General features: G+C 45.7%; 1 protein-coding gene and 1 pseudogene across 1 annotated transcript in view; both read left to right on the forward strand.

Moving 5' to 3' along the window:
- Pebp4 (phosphatidylethanolamine binding protein 4) overlaps window positions 1-17,782 on the forward strand; it is a 227,093-nt gene that overhangs the window by 112,086 nt on the left and 97,225 nt on the right. The gene's annotated exons all lie outside the window — the stretch shown is intronic.
- Window positions 7,549-8,031, forward strand: LOC110309418 (annotated as a pseudogene).

Below are 17,782 nucleotides of genomic sequence, written 5' to 3' on the forward strand. Positions count from 1 at the left end.
CCTTTGGGGACCTTGTGCTCAGTCCAGTGGTTGGCTGAGAGCATCCACCTCTGTATTTGTCAGGCACTGGTGGAGGCTCTCAGGAGACAGCTCTATCAGGCTCCTGTCAGCAAGCACTTGTTGGCATCGACAATAGTGTCTGAGTTTGGTGACTGTCTATGGGATGAATCCCCAGGTGGGGCAGTCTCTAGATGGTCATTCCTTCAGTCTCTGGGATTTTCTTTTCGTACTGGGAATGTAGCTCAGTCATAGAGTGCTTGTCTAGTCTATGAATCCTTAGACTCTATTCATCTCCAGCATTGCAAACACACACACACACACACACACACACACACACACACAGACACCTTTTCTATGAAGATTCACACTTCCATCTCACCTTCTCCTGGGCAACATCCATTCATTTGCACCTTTAAACTGGAATCGGGCGGAGCCCTTCCTACTGTGGCTTTTGACACATTGCCACTCTGTGGCTGGAGAACCATTCAGGCCAGGTGTCTTAGTTAGGCTTCTATTGTTGTGAAGAGACACTATGACCACAGCAACTCTTATAAAGGCAAACATTTCATTGGAGCTTGCTTACAGTTTCAGATCATTATCATCATGGTGGGAAGCATGGCAGTATCCAGGCAGACATGTAACTAGAGGCAGAACCGAGAGTTCTACATCTTGATCTGCATGCAGCTGAAGGGGACTGTGTGCCATACTGGATGTAGCTTGAGCATAGGAGACCTCAAAGCCTGCCCCCACAGTGACACACTTCCTCAAACAAGGCCTCCTAATAGTGCCACTCCCTATGGGCCAAGCCTTCAAACACATGAATCTATGGGGGCCATATCTATTCAAAGCACCACAGCAAGTATCAGATCTACCACAGAGCCGTCAGAGACACTAGGAACTGGTGCTTGAACAGAAGGTAGCTGGAGAATGTGTTGACTCTGAGAGTCTGAGGCCACTGTGTGTGAGAAGGATGGCACTAATTCTACAATCATGCATGAAGAACGTGCATGTTACCAGAAAGCTTTTATTGGCTCTGTGAGACATGGCTATTTATAAGGATCTGAGAGGAACCCAAGAAAGTCGCATTCCTAGACCATTGAGGGGCACCCAAGACCCAGAAGCTGTAGAAGATGCTAGACAGTCCTTGTTAGGTTCCCAATGGAGACACACAGCCCTTGCCATTCCAGCACTCCAGGATTCTACAGTCCATCCATTCTGAGAGAACTCAGTTCTCCTAGAGATGTGGAGAGAGAAAAGAGGAAGATGTATGTAGGATGCCACAACTTTGTGTTCACTAGTGTTCCCACACTTGAGCTTTGAGAACCAGACACTTAGAGAAAGTTACATCAAGATAACCAATGTTCTAGGAACCTCCGAGATCAGGCACCGTGACACTTGTTCAATAGAACCTAGCCTGGCCCCCTAAACACTGCATATATGTATCTTATGCCTATAACTCACTCTACATCAAAAGCAATCGTGTGTTGGGAAGCAGACACTGTGACCTGTTTTCAAAGTAGTAGAACACACCCCAGAGAGGGTAAATGGCCTTCATTTTGATGAAAAAACCAGGGTTAGAAGCCAGGTCCCCTGGCAGTGACTCAGAGAGCTGCCACCCATCAGCATGGCTTTCGGACAGACAGCCTCTAGCCCCTACTTGCCTAAACAAGCATGGGAGGTCAGCATCTATGTCACTAGGCATGTGTAAATCCCTGCAACCCAAGCTGAAGGGTTCATTTCATAATAAGAGTCTAGGGCAACATTTCTCAACCTGTGGGTCGTGACTCCCACCGAGGCTTGAATGACCTTTTCACAGGGGCCACATGCCAGATATTCTGCATATGGAATATCTACATAACAGTAGCAAAATTACAGCTATGGAGCAGCAACGAGATAATTTTTATGGTTGGGGGTCAGCACAACATGAGGAACTGTTATTAAAGGGTCCCAGCATTAAGAAGGCTAAGAACCACACAGCTCTAGGGGCCTGGCCACCTTAAACAGATTCAAGCTCCTCACGCCTGTTTGCTTTTCACTGTCAGTACAAGGAACTTCTTTGTGTTTGTCCCCTCTTGGTTACAAGATGGTTGCCATACACACATCACAGCTACATCCCAGAAGGAAGGAGGATGGGCAAAGGGATGAGAGACACCAAGGATTTTCTCTTAGTAACTTTGCCTTTTGCCTGGGGAAAGACCTCCTCCCCAGAGGTTTCCTTTGGCATCTTGACCACATGATACCTTACTTCATTACAACAGGTCCTAGGAGACCTAATATTTCATCCCCCTGCCTCTGGAACAGAGAAAGGGAGGGAGAGGGACAGCTGACCCACAGCGTGATGGTTTGGATCTGAAGTGGATCCCTCAAGGCTCATGCTTTCTGCATTTGTTCCTAGCTGGTAGCACTGTTGTTGGAGGTTGAGCATCTCTAGGTGGGTGGGGTCTGGTTGGCAGTCCATAATGGGTTCACCTTTGAAGGTTGGAGCCTAGCCCTCAGTTCCAGCCCGTTTTTATCTGTCTCCGGTAAGGAGGCTCTACTACAGGTTCCTGCTGCCGTGAATTTCACCTGCCTTCATGGTGAATGTCACCTTGCCTCAGAAGCCATGAGCCAACATGACTCTTTCCTCCCACCAGTTGATTCTATCCGGGATTTACCTGGTCATGTTGATATCGAAAGTCACTAACATGCACAGCACCTCTTCCCAACATGTCAAAGTGTGATGGTTGCTATTCCTTACCGACTTGATGGGATTTAGAATCACTATTAGGAACCCACTTCAGGGCATATCTATGAGGGTGTTCTCAGAAAGGTTTAACTGAAGGAGACCCACCTCAGACATGGGCGTCCCCATTCCATGGGCTGGGGTCCTGGACAGAATAAAAAGGAGAAAATGACTGAGCAGTGGTATTCATAGCTCTCTGCCTCCACCTCACTCTCCTCCACCAGGATGGACCACATCCTCCCAGACCTTGAGCTATGATAGACCTATTCACTTGCTTGTATTTGGTCACTGCCACAAGAGAAACAATTAATCCACAACGCATGATGGGAGTCCCAGATCCTGGGTGGAGTCTTTCCCGTTCACCCATCATGGATACTCCTTCCTTAGCACTGGGCAAAGAAAGGGTCCAATGGACTAGGAACCAGTCCTGGTATGGAAAGGCTTTGGGCTTCAGGGCAGTGCCCAGCTGGTATCCTGTTAGGCTCACCTCCCAGTGAGGATCAGCTGCTCACTGCAGCCTCCCAGGAAGGAGGTTCTTAACTAGATTTCCCATGCAGAACTCTGTGGGGGCGGCTCAAGCCTCTACCCACTGCAGGCTAAATTTGTGTTCCACCCATCATCATCACGAGCCGTGGGACTCAGGCTCTGTGGGAGCCAGGGCGACTGTGTTTGTACTTCAGCTGTTCCATGGGTGCTCAAGTCCTCTCCCAAGGACCACAGCTGATTCCATGGGAGGCGTACTTCCTTATGAAGAAGACACAAGCCCCTTTCACCCTGACCCCGCCCTGCCCCAAGCAAAGTGCCCTGAATGGGAGGAAAGGAACCTGAGTTGGGAGACTTGGGGAGGACTTTGAGGGAACTAGACTTTAGGGCTGTGGTTCTTGTCCCTATCTCTGCATGAGAACCCCCTTGGGAGGGTGCCAACTCAGTGCCAATGTCTGGGTGTTTGTAAATCCAAACCTCTGCCAGGGAAGTGGAGCCTAGCCCTGGCGCTCTGAAAATCACCACGGGTGATATTCAGACACAGGCAGGATTAAGCATTATCTTGGAGAACAGGGCTGGGGACAGGGCTCAGTGTCCTGAGCATCTGCCTAGCAAGCATAAGGACTTGAATTTGCATCTCCAGTGCCCACTTAAATGGCAAGGTGTGACATCTATAATCCCGGTGCATCAAGGTGGAAACAGAATCTCTAGGGCTCACTAAGGAGACAGTCTAGTCAACTGGTGAACTCCAGGATCAATGTGAGACCTTGTCTCAGAAAATAGACAATGATTCATCATTGACCTCTGGATTCCATAGCTGTGTACATAGACAGACAGATAGACAGATAGACAGACAGACAGACAGACAGACAGACAGACAGACACACACACACACACACACACACACACACACACACACACTGAACTTGACTGTGAACCTGACCTGGCCCTGTCAGCCCAGATTCCATTGAAGGAATGCTATAGGCAACAAGCCATGTCCATGGTCTTTGGAAAATGGGAACACATATTCCTGTCAGTCTCCAGTGAACTTCATAGACAGTTGGCACGAGACATGAGTCAAGAGCCCTGCTCAAAAATTGACCTGAGGTTGGTTTTACTTGAGAGTGGCAAGACAGGCAAACAGAAAGGAGTGTGACCGAGGAGCAAGCTTTTATCTCAAGACACAAAGAGCCGCATACCAGGAAGGGTCACACAAAGAAGCAGGTGGCAGATCTTGAGGCAGAGGGAACAAGGCAGAATAAGCATCGAGTCTTGGCGTACGTCCTGTTGCTATAACCAAATACCACAGTCTCAGTAGCTGTGAAGGGTAGAGATCTCTTTGGCTCATGGTTCTGGAGGCTGAGAACATGGTAAGAGCATGTCATACCATGACACTATTTTTACAAATCCATTAATGTCATCACACGGGCCCTGCCCTCACAATCTCGCCTAACCCTCCTTATCTCCACAGGCCCCACCTCCAAACTCCATTAAGTTTCCACCGCTCAAAATTTGAGAGATCCCTCTCCATTACAGTTTTCCCAGATAGGGGAGAGCAAGGCAAGCATTTGGACAGGGTTAAAGATGGACTGGCTTAAACAGTTCTGGTGGATACTGGCAAACCTACCCCTCTGCCGTGCTTGTCATAGTTTGTAAACTGGAAACAAACATAGTCAACCTGGGAAGAGGATATCTCAATGGACGAGTTGCCTCCATCAGATTGGCATGCGAGCTCCTGTGCTGGTATTTTCTTACTTGCTAACTGGTAAAAGAGAGCCCAGCCCACTGTAGGTGGTGTCCTCCTTTGGCAGGAGGAGCTGAGCTACAGAAGAAAGGCAGCTGAACAAAACAATAAGCAGTGTTCCTCCATGCTTTTCAGCTTCCAGCTACTGCCTTGAGTCTCTGCCTTGTCTCCCCTCAGGGATAGACATTAACCTGTAAACCACGCAAGTCCTATCCTCCCCAAGCTGATTTTTATCATAGGAACCAAATCCGAACCAGAACAATGATTCCATCGGGGAGAGCAGCTCAGCCTTCTAAGAGAGGTGGTTGAGGTTGTGAGCCTCAGCTAGGTCGGTTTGCCTTTGAAGAACGTGTGTGTTCTCTTTGAGAAGTGGCCAGCTCTAGCAGAAGCCGTCTCTCCTGGTCATCAAAACCACCAGAAAGTAAGGCAGGATGAATACGGGCTTCATCCTTTCAGTGTTTCTAGGACTCACGACTGCCCTAAGGGCTACTGACACACGCTCATAATCTGCCCTGGGATTATGTTGCCATCCCTCCTTCTCCCTGGGGAAGAGGACTGTATAAATGACCAGGTGAAAGGAAGGAGCACTGGAGAGCCTCACGTTCGTATCCACATTGGGACAGCATTGACTCAGCCTTAGTCAGCTTCGGCTGTGCACTATCATTTTGAGCTACTGTGACCAAATGACCTGGTAGAAGTGACCCAGGGGAGGAAGAGTTATTTTGGCTCACAGTTTCAGCCCACTGTGTTGGGGGGGGGGGGCAGGGCAGAGAGGCTCCATTCGTGGCGATGGCAGCATGTGGCAGAGGCTCTTTGCATTTTGGTAGATCAATAAGCAGAGGCATTAAGTCCGAGCCAAGGAGGGATATGACTGTCAAAGACCCACCCTTCTGCTAGCCTGGCCCCATTTCTCATAGGCTCAACGGCCTCCCAAAATATTGCCACAAGCTAGGGTCTAATTATTCTACACATGAGTCTGACTAGGCCTCTGTAGCAACAGTTCCATCATCTGGGTGGCTCAAACAAACATTTATTCTCATAGATCTGTAGGCTAGACATCCAAGGTCAAGTCCCATGCAGATTCAGTGTCTGGAGAAAGCTCACTTCCTGATTTATAGGGAGCTCTCTCTTGATAAAGAGGGAAGGTTGGAGAGTATGCTTGAACGTGTCTCTTATAAAGATAATAATCTCCCCCACTAGTACCCCACTTGCCCTCTAACCACCTCCTAAAAAGTGATTACATCCAAATACCAATCCATTGTGGATTAGGGCTTCAGGTATGAAGTCATCTCGATTCATCTATACCACACCTCAGGCAAGGACTATACTTCAGCTTACAATTCCAGATTCTAGTCCATCACTGTGGAAAAGCTCAGGAAGGAACTTCAAACAGCTAGTCACATCCCATTAGCAGTGAAGAACCAAGAGAAATGGATGCCTGCTCACTTGCTTACTTGCTTGCTTTTACTCAGCTTGATTTCTCCCTTCTTCTATGCTCCAGGATCTCCTGCCTAGGGAATGGTGCTGCCCACAGTGGGCTAGGTCTTCCCACATCAATCAGCTTCAGGCAATCATCCACAGACCACCTAATGCAGACAGTCACTCATTTAGGGTCTCTTCCAGAGTGATTCTAAGTTGTGTCAAGTTTAGCAGAGATGGCCAGCACACCATCCTACACATAAATTCCTCTCCACGAATCTCCCCAAGAGAAATGAAGACAAACGTGCACCAAGACATGAAAAGTGTTCATGTCGGCCTCACTAGTTCTAAACAAACCAACCCAAGTCTCTCTTAACCAGATAAGCAAAATGTCTTCACATGCAGTAAGATACTTTTCTGAAAGAAGGAAAAAGAAAAAAAAAAAAAAAAGAACTGACAGATATTGATATGTGGTGCCATGTGGAAGAACTTCCGAGAAGGATGCCAAGAAGAGAAGCTACGCACACAAGACCACATGTGACACGATTCCATTCATATGGAATGCTTAGAAAAGGCAAAAGGAGATTTGAGGATGCAGAAAACAACTTAGTGATTGCATAGATCTGGGGAAGAAAATAGGCACAAGGTCATCTGGGAGACAGAAATGTTCTCAGTGTGGCTTATAGATATCTCTACAACCCTTGTTCAATTACAAGAGGGACTTATGATGTGTCAGTTATAATGGATAGCCATATTTAAAGAATTTATCTGGGTGTCGGGGATGTGGCTCATTGAATAGAGGGTTTGCCTAGCATGCAAGAAGCCATGGCTCTAGTCTCCAGCATTGTACCAGCAGGGTGTGGTAAGACATACCTGTAATCTCAGCTCTCAGGAGGCAGAGGCAGGAGGAACAGAAGTTCAAGGTTATCTTAGGCTATATAGAAAGTGTAGGGGTCAAGATAAGCTACCTGAGACCCTGCATCAAAGCAGGAAAACCAATCAAACAGCAATAACAATAAAAAAGTACATATGGCCAAGTTCATACTTAATTCTGCTTCTAAGTCATCAGCATGACCCCAGACTTCATAAGCCCAGCACCCCCCCACCCCCGTACCTTGTGCATGCTTTGTAACAAGGTTTGACTCTAGTATTTTATCCTTTAAAAATGGAGTACAGGAAAATGGCAAACACTCAGATGGAACGTGCTTACCAAAAGCAGCCTACAATCTTCCAAAGCAAGAAGCATGTTTTTCTGGGAGACACTGCCAAGTAAATAACCCCCCAGTACTACACAAACATCGCTCTAGGCTTCAAGATGCCCAAGGAGGCCATCCAGGGCAGCTACATAGACAAGAAATGCCCCTTCGGTGGTCATGTCTCCATCTGAGACCAGACCCTGTCTGGCGGTGTGACCAAGATGAAGATGCGGAGTATTGTCATCCGCTGGGACTATCTCCATTACATCCAAAGGTACAATCACTTTGAGAAGCATCACAAGAACATGTCTGTGCCCCTGTGCCCCTGTCCCCCCCGTTTCAGAGATGTACAGATAGGTGACATTGTCACCGTGGGAGAGTGTAGGCCCTTGAGCAAGACTGTTCACTTCAATATGCTCAAGGTCACCAAGGCTGATGGCACCAACAAGCAGTTTCCAAAGTTCTGAGGGGACTCTGGCCAACTCCATAGAACAAATATTTTCCAATTAAAAAAATGGAGTACACATTCCCAACCTCTCTGCTATGAGGCCATCTCTTGGAAACTCTGCATGAGTGAGAACAAGCCTGAAGGCCTGCCTCTTACCACATCTTCCACTTTATATTGTAATCAAAGTCTGAGTTTTAGCAGGTCCTGTGTTCATGGGGCTCCAAAAAGCCAAATGACAATGTAGAAGCCTCTCTGTCCCCTCCATCCCATCTGCCCCTAGCACTCTACCACTTGGTTGATCATTTCAAATATGTTCCTGCAGTTTGTGAATGAGGAATGTCCCCCGTAGTCTTGGGCATTTGAACCCCCTGATCCCCAGGTGGTGGTGCTACTTACGGATCACAGCCTTGCTGGAGAAAGTATGTCACTGGGGCAGAAGTTTGAGTTCCCAGTTGACTGCTGTTGCCACCATGCCTGGTGCCTATTGCTATGACTCCTCACCATGATGTTTCCCTCTCCCTCCAGAACCACAAACCCAAAGCAACACTGCCTTCTATAAGTGGTCTTGGTCGTGGTGTTTCAAGCATGGCAACAGAAGAGTCACTATTTGTTTATTCAAAGGCAAGCAAGCACATTTGAAGAAATACCTTTAACTGCTAACATGAAAGTAAGATAGTCCCTCATCTTGCTTTTTCCACTTAATCTATCCTGGAGATTTTCCCAAAGCACACACAGGACATTGCGCATGTGGGGTGAGTGGGCGGTGCACAGGTGCACGTAAGTGTGTAGAGGCCAGGGGTCTGTGTTGTGGATCATCCTCATCAATTGTCCTTCAGTTATGTCTTGAGACATGTTTCCAATGAAACCAGGAAGTCAACCAAGAGGCGAGTCAGGATGGCCAGAAAGCCCCAGGGATTGTCCTATTCCTGCCTCCCCAGTGCTGGGATTATAGGTGCACACTGCCTCAACCAACTCTTTAAAAGTGTAGATGCTAGGGATCCTAACTTAGGTCTTCAGTGTACACAGCAAGCTCATTGCCAACTGAGCCATCTCCTCAACCCTCTTTGTATTCTACTTCATTGTGTAACTAATACCGTACCTACTTTGCAATGATTCACCCTCAACTAATGTTTAAGTTACAGTAAAATTGATTGCGTTATAGGCATTGATTAGCAATTATCCATAAGCCCTCCCTACCAAACAGCCTCTGTTCTCTCCTCTTTTGCCCATTTGTCTGTTTCGGCTACCACACACAGATGGAATCATTTATTACTTGGTATTTCATGACGGTTTCTTTTATGAAGGATAACATCCTCAAACTTCACTGTAATATGCATATTACAGTCATTACCCCTTTTAAAAGCTGTGCGAGAGCCTGTTGTGTATATAGACGGCCAGTGATTTACAAAGGCTTGGCTAAGGACATTTTTGGCTTTATGGCAGTATGAAAGTAATAGGTGTTGAATGGAAATCTGACTTTTTACCGCTCCCAGGCTAGGGATAGCATGAATTCTATCTTGTGATTCCCCAAATACATTCCCCAAGTGAATGTACATTTTCTGAACACCTTTAAGCTAAGCTATTATGATTGACAGGTCACATATGATAAAGGCACGTTCAATTTTCAGCCTGATCTACTTGCCATGGTTTACTGTGATATAACCTCATTACAAGCTAAGGAGCATCTGCAAACACCATTGTTTCTTCATGGACATTTGTCTGACTCTGTATCCTGGCTGCTGTGACTCATGCTGGGGGGACATAGGAGTATAGTTCTCTCTCAGAGACCTGGATTTCAGTCTTTGGACAAATCCTAGAAACAGGATCACTGGATCATATGAACAGGCCCACCTTTCTAGTGCCTAGAAATCTCAGGATTCAAAGGTTAGAACCCAAATAACGATCATCTCCTTCAGCCTCTTTGGTTTTTTTTGTTTTGTTTTGTTTTTCTTTCTTTTTTTTTTTTTAATAGGAAGAAGCCAGAAAGAGAGGGCTGAACTTGGACCCAGGTCACTGTGTAACAAACATCTTACTAGATCACTGTGATCCTGTCACACACACCCCCCACCCCACTCCCCAAGAGGTTTCTAGCAGTCCCTGGGCTGGGCCAGGTAGCCGGTAGTGAGTTCAAATGGCTCTGAGGACAGCTCTGTTCTTTACCAGTTTGTTGCTGATGATTTTTAGCTAGGAGTGGAATGATGGCTTTCTGCAGGGTTGACCCCTCCAAGTTGACCCCACCCAGGCCTGTCCACACATAATTTCCTGCCGCCGCCAAGGAACAGCTGCCCAGTGGGCTCCCACTGTTTCAATGTTGACTGTACATCCTTTCCCCTCCACTCTGCTTACAGAAAGGGTCTCCATGGTTGGAAGAAAGTTTCCTCTTCTAGAAGACCGGCTGGCCTCTTTCTGTTACCACACTAGCCTGTAAGCTCCACAAACAGTCAGATCTCCCTCCAGTTGCCTGGCCCAGATCTGGAAGAGCTTGTTTCCTTATTTCTCCTGTGAACAACCTACACACACACACACACACACACACACACACACACAACCTCTTAAATATATTTGCTAGGAACTTCTGTTGGTAGTCAGGGTTGTGGAAAGTACCATGACACATTGTGACCTGGGTCCCTTAAAAGAGCTCTACAACACCATTGCCACAAAGCCCTTTCTTTTCTGCTGAGTTCCTGAAAAGGTTGTCTCTGAGGTAGCAGGGAGGTGACAATGTTTGTCTAGTTTCTGTTGCTCTAACAAAATACCCGAAGGCTGGGGCGGTTTATAAAGAAGAGAGGATGATTTGGTTCAGCATTCTAGAGATTCAAGGGCATCACAAAAATGTATCCTTGGTGCTGGTAAGGACCCTTTAGTGGACATCACAATGTCAGAGAGCATGCAAGGATCACATGGTGTGTTGCCTAAGTTTATATCAACTTGACAGAGCCAGAGTTATCTGTAAGCAAGGAGCCTCAATTGAGAAAATGCCTCCATAAACTCAGTCTGTAGGGCATTTTCTTAATTAGTGATTGATGGGGGAGGGCCCAGCCCATTGTAAGTGATGTCATTTTGGGCTGCTGACCCTGGGTTCTATTAAAAAAAAAAAAGCTGGCTGAGCAAGCCCTGGGAGTAAGCCAGGAAGCAGCACCCCTCCATGGCCTCTTAACCAGCTTCTGCGGTCCTTCCCTGCCTGAGCTCCTGCCCTCCCCATCTTTGGTAATGAACTGTTATGCGGACCTGTGAGTGAAATAAACACTTCTCGCCCAAGTTGCTTTGTGTCATGGTTTTTCATCACAGCATTAGTATCCCTAACTAAGACACATGGTAAGAAGGCAGCCAGAAAGAAACTGGGGACTCACTGGGATCTCATGAATGAATGGCCCTTAGTTCTAATGGTCCACAGTACCATCACAATGCAGACCAAAATGGAAACACAGGAAGTCTTGGGGGATGAATCACGATGAGCACTGTGGGAAGGTCCACGCAGCACAGAGCCACCTAAAAAGACTCTTGGCGCAGTGAGCAGAGAGGCCAACAGGTGCATAGAAGAGGTACAGCAGGGACAGGGATGAGCTAGCAGGAAAGCCAAGGGACGAGGACTGAAGGGAAGCCCACGATAGGCAGTGATGCTCCTGGATGCTGTCTGAACGAGAAGGAAGATTCTGGAACTTTGTATGGTGGCTTTATTCTCCCCCTCCCCCCAGGCCTAAATATTTTAAGCACAAAAACATGGGTTTTTTTCCCTTAGAAACTCTAGAAAATATAGAAAAGCATAAAGATAAAAAAGATTCTGAATTATTCCACCCCTAAGAGAGTTGTCAGTCGCGCACATTCATATGTACTCCCTGGCTTCCTAGTCTTTTCATGACTTGTGTGGTGGCTTGAATGTGAAATGCCACCCATTGTCTCATGTGTTTAAACACCTGGTGCCCAGCTGGTGGCGCTGTTTTTGGAAGGCTGTGGAACCCTGAGGAGGAAGAGGGTCACCCTGAGGGCTCAGAGCCTGGCCCACCTTCCTGTGCCTCTAAGTAAGGAGTGCCATGTGACCAGCTGCCTCCTGCTCCTGCTTGCCCCAATGGACTGTATCCCCTCGAATTCTAATCCCAAATAAGCCCTTCCTCCCTTGAACCTTTTTTTTTTTTTTTTTTTTGGTCAGACATTTGTCACAGTGACAGAAAAGCAACTCAGAGGGTAACTAAAGATAGGGTATGTGCGTTTTTGATAAATGGTCTGCTCCTTCCTTCCTCTTTAAGAAGACAACGAACTTGCGGGGTTCATTGGTTTTTCTAACTCATCCTTTGATCCTACATATTTTAAAACTCTGGGGATAAAATATTAAAAATACATATTTATAGACAAAGGGTTTGATTTTATATTTTGCTTGTGTTTCATTGTTAGTAAAAGTCAACAAATTGTTCCTACATGTATAGATCGCTTGTGTTTCTTATTTTTAAAGTTGGCGTACGTAGTATTGTCTATTCCTTTCTCTCCTTTCATTTTTTTTCTTCTTGAGATAAGGTTTCTCTGTGTAACAACCCTGGCTGTCCTGGAACTCACTTTGTAGACCAAGCTGGCCTTGACTTCACAGACATCCACCTGCCTCTGCCACCTGTGTGCTTGGATTTAAAGACATGCACCACCATACCTGCTACCAGTCCTTTTCTTGTTGATTCAAAAAAGGACTTTGTGTATTAAGTACCTTTTCATAGATTTTGTAACTATCTCTCCTCAATTTGTTGTCTTTGAATGTTATTTAACATTTTTTCTGCCATATAAAAGACTTTAAAATATATCCAGTCAGATGATATCAATCTTTTCTTTCATGCCATTTACTGTTAACAGTTTGGTATGTATTTCTCCAGACATTTTTTCTGTGCATATGGAGATATATCTATAAATATATATATATAGCTAGATATATAAAGTTTTCCTCACATTTAAGATGTCATGCACACTGCTCTGCGACTTGCTTATTTCACATTAGTGATATAAAGATCTCACTCCAATAGTGTGTTCTGTTCCACGGATTCAATGTTCTGTTATTAAACCAGCTTCTAGAGGTAGTCTTTTTCACTTTCATATTTAAATATGACAGCTTTCTGATGCCTGAAAGAAACAGAGACCTCAATTTATCTAGTCCATGGAACGAGCCAATTAACCCTGTGCCGGCTAATTTTAGCTATCAACCTAACACAACATAGAACCACCCAAGAAGAGAGAGAGTTTCAGTGAGGAATCACACTGGTCTGTGGGGGGTTGTCTTGATTGACAACTGAGGGGGAAGGACCCAGTCTGGGTGTGGGCGATGCGAATCCATGACCAGGCCCTTAACTATGTAAGATAGTGAGGAGCTGTCTCAGCAGAGGTGCAGCGGCAAGGGTGGTGGTGTTCTCCCTCGTGCCCTCGACAGTGGGTGTGACGTGACAGAAGCTTGAGTCCCTTAACCCCAAGTGTCCCAAAATGATGGACTGTCACCTGGGAGCCAAATAAATCCCTTCCTCCCTTAGGTTGCTTTTGATTGGGATGTTTTATCATAGCCACAGAAATAAAACTTTGACATTGCCATAATATTTATATAAATTAAATTGGTTTTTCTTGTGTTTCTTTTTTTCTGAGACAAAGTCTTGCTGTGTAGCATTGGCCAACACCAAGCTGGCCTTGAACTCATAGAGAGCTGCTCTGATTAAAGGTGTGCACATTTGACTCCCTACACCGTTAATAATAACACCCACCCTTACCCTTCTGGCTTAGCACGTACATTAAATAGCAAGTATTAAAGACCATGATCATATATTAAATATACACTCTACTTTCTCACTATGAGGTCTCCTGTGCCTATCTTGCAGGGCCATGCTGTTCTAACTATTTTTGCTTTGTAATATGTTTTTATGACTCCAAAGTCAATGCCATCCCTATGTCATCTTTCTCAGTGCTGCCTCTGATGATTTTTTTCTTTTAATTGCTTGTTCCTTAAACTTAATTGTAAGTCTTAGAATCATGAATAAAGTTTGCAAACTATTTACTTAAGATTTTAGTTAAAATTATGCTTAAGATTTTAGTTAAAAATAAAATAATTATTAATGAATTAATTAAAGCCTTTTCTTGAAGTTTTTGTAAAAATACTTATTCCAGCTTAAAAGCAGAATATGTCTCTCCAGCTACTCAATTTTGTGGGTTTTTTTCTAGTAAGTCTTACAGTTTTTAATCATATTTATTCTGAGACAGTTTAGATTTTTGTTACAGCTGTAAATGGGGTTTAATGGGGTTTAAAAGTACATTTCATTACTATTATTAGTATGTAGAAAAGGTGTATGTGTTTTAGTATCATCTTGCTTTACTGTTTTTATTGGCTTAGTTGTTTTCAGGGTTTCTGAAAAGGGATTCTCACGTAGACAGTCATGTCATTTGAAACTAAAAAGGAAAGCATGGGAGGTTCGGGGGATTGATTTCTTCTTTCACAATAACTGTACTTTGTTTGTTTGTTTGTTTGCTTGTTTTTGTTTTCTTTACTGCTCAGCTAGAACCAGTTCTGGCATGCATCAAACATGCAGGCTCCTCCTTCGGGAAGTCTTCAGGGATCACACACACACACACACACACACACACACACACACACACACACATACACACACACACACACCCTGGCGTTTCCCTTTTTTATATTTCCTTCCTGAGTCCTTGGAGACTTGTTTGAGCTTATCCTTGAATTCTCAGATGTAGCCTTCTACAGTGTCTAACATGTGGCTTGCTTTTCCTTTTGGGTTTTAACACTCAGCAAAACCTGTGTTTATTTCTTTCTTTAGAGTAATGAGTGGCCCCCTAGGCCACCTCCACGGTCTCTGTGGATCCACATCTCCCCTGGGCCACCCTGGCGAGCCCATCTCCATCCTCCTGGAGTCCACGACTCCATGGCTCCCTAATTCTCAACTAACTCCCTTCTCTGCCATCTTGTCTCCACACTTGTTTGAGTCCTTGGGCTTTTCCTTTGATTTTCCACAAGTTTTCCCTGGATGGTCTTCAGCATCCCCAGATACGTGATAATTTTCCAAGTCTTGGAAAATGCATGAAAAGGCTGTTTCTGCCTGTCTCTTCCACCACTTGGCTTGATCATTGTCTCCCAGCTCAGCTCAGCATGATCTTGCCCAGGAGAAAATTACAGACTCACTCTGGGCATCTCCTTCTCAAGCAGCCCCATGCCTCCACACACTCCATTTGTGTTGCCTGAAAAGAGATTTTTTTCTGACCCCTTACCTGCTTATCCTTCGAGATTGAACTCAACCCTGTAATCCTACGGTGGAAAAATTCAGGCTGCCTTCCTCCACATTCCCTTAGAGCTTCATAAACACTCCTCTGCTAGGATGCTTGGGACAATGTGGAGCACTTATGTGTGTGTGTAGGTCAAGAAGAGGGCCAAGATGTCTGTAACCCTCTCCCATCATTACTTTCTTCCTCCTTTCTTCTAGAGGAGATCACTAGCCTAAATCTTCATCGGAGTTAGACCTAATTGCCAAGGTTAACCAGCACGCTGCTGTAGAATATAATCCTATTCTTCTTCCTATCCCCAAATTATTCATAATCCCTTCCTCCTAATCATCTTGCTTCTAACCACAAAAAGCTACAGTCAATCAGAAGACAGTGTCAGGGTTTGTTACTGTTGCATCCTCCACTTCTGCGTCTGTCCCTGCTCATAACAAAGACCCAGTCTCTGGTTTTGTTCTGGATCCTCTGACTTAGCAGAGACTTGGCTTTTACAATGACCCTTTCTCCTCACTGCCATCTGTACCCCCTTTTTACTAGATGATTCCAACTGGTTTACAAACATTCCCATGTATTACCCATCAAAAAAATAAAAGAAAATCTCTTGAGTCTCTCTTCCCTAGTGGAAGCCACTCCACATCTCAGCTGTGCTTTAACAGCATTTCCACTTCCGCTCAACCCATCTCTTCTCAGCCCCTCCTACTCCTTCTCACCCCAACCCCACCCAGGCAGGTCTTACCAAGTTATCTCCCACATTGTCAGTTTATTTGGTTATACCTGGGTTCACATCTTGCTCTTCTGGAACACAGTGGTTCTCAACCAGTGGGCAGTAACCCCATTAGGAGTCAAATGACACTCGCAGAGTCTCAGGTCATAGATACAAATATCAGATGTTTACATTGTGATTCACAACACTAACAACATTAAAGTTATGAAGTATCAACAAAAATAATTTTATAGTTGGGGGGGGGTCACCACAATATGAGGAACTATATTAAAGGGCCACATCATTAGGAAGGCTGAGAACCACCGTTTGAATCTAAAAGCATTTGATGTGGGTTAACCTCCATCCTCCTCCTTGACTTTTTGGTGATTTTATTTATTTATTATTTAGTGTGTGTGTATTTGTGTGTGTGTGTGTGTTTGTGTGTGTGTGTGTGTGTGTGTGAGAGAGAGAGAGAGAGAGAGAGAGAGAGAGAGAGAGAGAGAGAGAGAGAGAGAGAGAGAGAGAATGTGTTTGAGTCAGGGTCTCAAGCTTCCTATGCAGTTGAGGATGTCCTTGAACTTCTGACCCCTCTGCCCTTGCTTCTTGATTGGTTGGATGATGGATGTATATACTATGCTCCCTTATGTGGTGCCTGGGGGTTACATCCAGGGCTCCCTGCGTGCTAGGCAAGGACTCTACCAAATGCTGCACACTCTCTTTCTTGGGACACACGTGCTCTCCAGGTCTCACTTCCCTCATCTACCTCTGACTCCTTTGCCAGGTTCTTCCCTGTCAGTGTTTGCACAATCTGAAGCTCAGTCATGAGCTCCCGAGTCAACCCTCGTGTTCTGTCACATGCTTGCAGATTCCATGTCTGTGGCTCACGGATATGCATATGCAGCTGGCCCAGGGATTACCCTTGAACTCTAGCTCCTGATCTGCAGACGTGGGTTGTCTTCTAGCCTACCTTTCAAACTTATCAGATCCACAACAGAAAGCCAATGCTCTCCTCTGAACATTCTCCCCTCCTAATCGCTATGTTCATTGACCCAGTTGCCAGCCAAGCATGGTGGCCCACACAGGTAATCCCCAAACTCAGTGGCAAGAGCAGGAGAAATGTGAGTTCAGAACTAGCTTGGGCCACACAGCATGACCCTGTCTCAAAGACAGAACAAAACAAATAAGCTAGGTGCTCAAGCTGAAGATGAGACGTCACTCCTGAATGTCTTTCTCCACGCCTTCCTCTCTGTTCTACTATCCAGTCCATTAGCCAGCCCTGCTGAGTCTACCTGAAGATGCTTCTGTGAGCCACCTCTTGGTTTCTGGTTCCGCCTCTACCATCATCATCCGACATACCATCATCCTTTCCTAGTTCCTGCTGCCTCTTGTATCCCCTGCTTACTATTCCTCTACCTGGCAGCCCACCTGATCTCCCAAAACACTTAAGATAAGGCATAAGCAGTGCCCTGTGTGATTCACTCCTCATCTATCCCTAGAAAACCTATGGCCAACTACCACCCTCCACTTAACAGGTCCACTCCTTCCCTTGTCTGCCCTTGGTCAGGCCACAAGAGTTCTTTCTACAAATATACCAGGAAAAGCCTTAGAGCGCTCTCTCTCTCTCTCTCTCTCTCTCTCTCTCTCTCTCTCTCTCTTCCCCTCTCCTCTCCGTTCTGCCCATGCCTCCTGTGATGGTTTGTATATCCTTGGACCAGGGAGTGGCACCATCTGAAGGTGTGGCCTTGTTGGAATAGGTGTGACCTGGTTGGAATGGGTGTGCCACTGTGGGTGTGGGTATAAGATCCTCACCCTAGTT

The sequence above is a fragment of the Mus caroli genome, chromosome 14 (genome assembly GCF_900094665.2).
Source record: "Mus caroli chromosome 14, CAROLI_EIJ_v1.1, whole genome shotgun sequence".
Taxonomy (NCBI): Eukaryota; Metazoa; Chordata; class Mammalia; order Rodentia; family Muridae; genus Mus; species Mus caroli.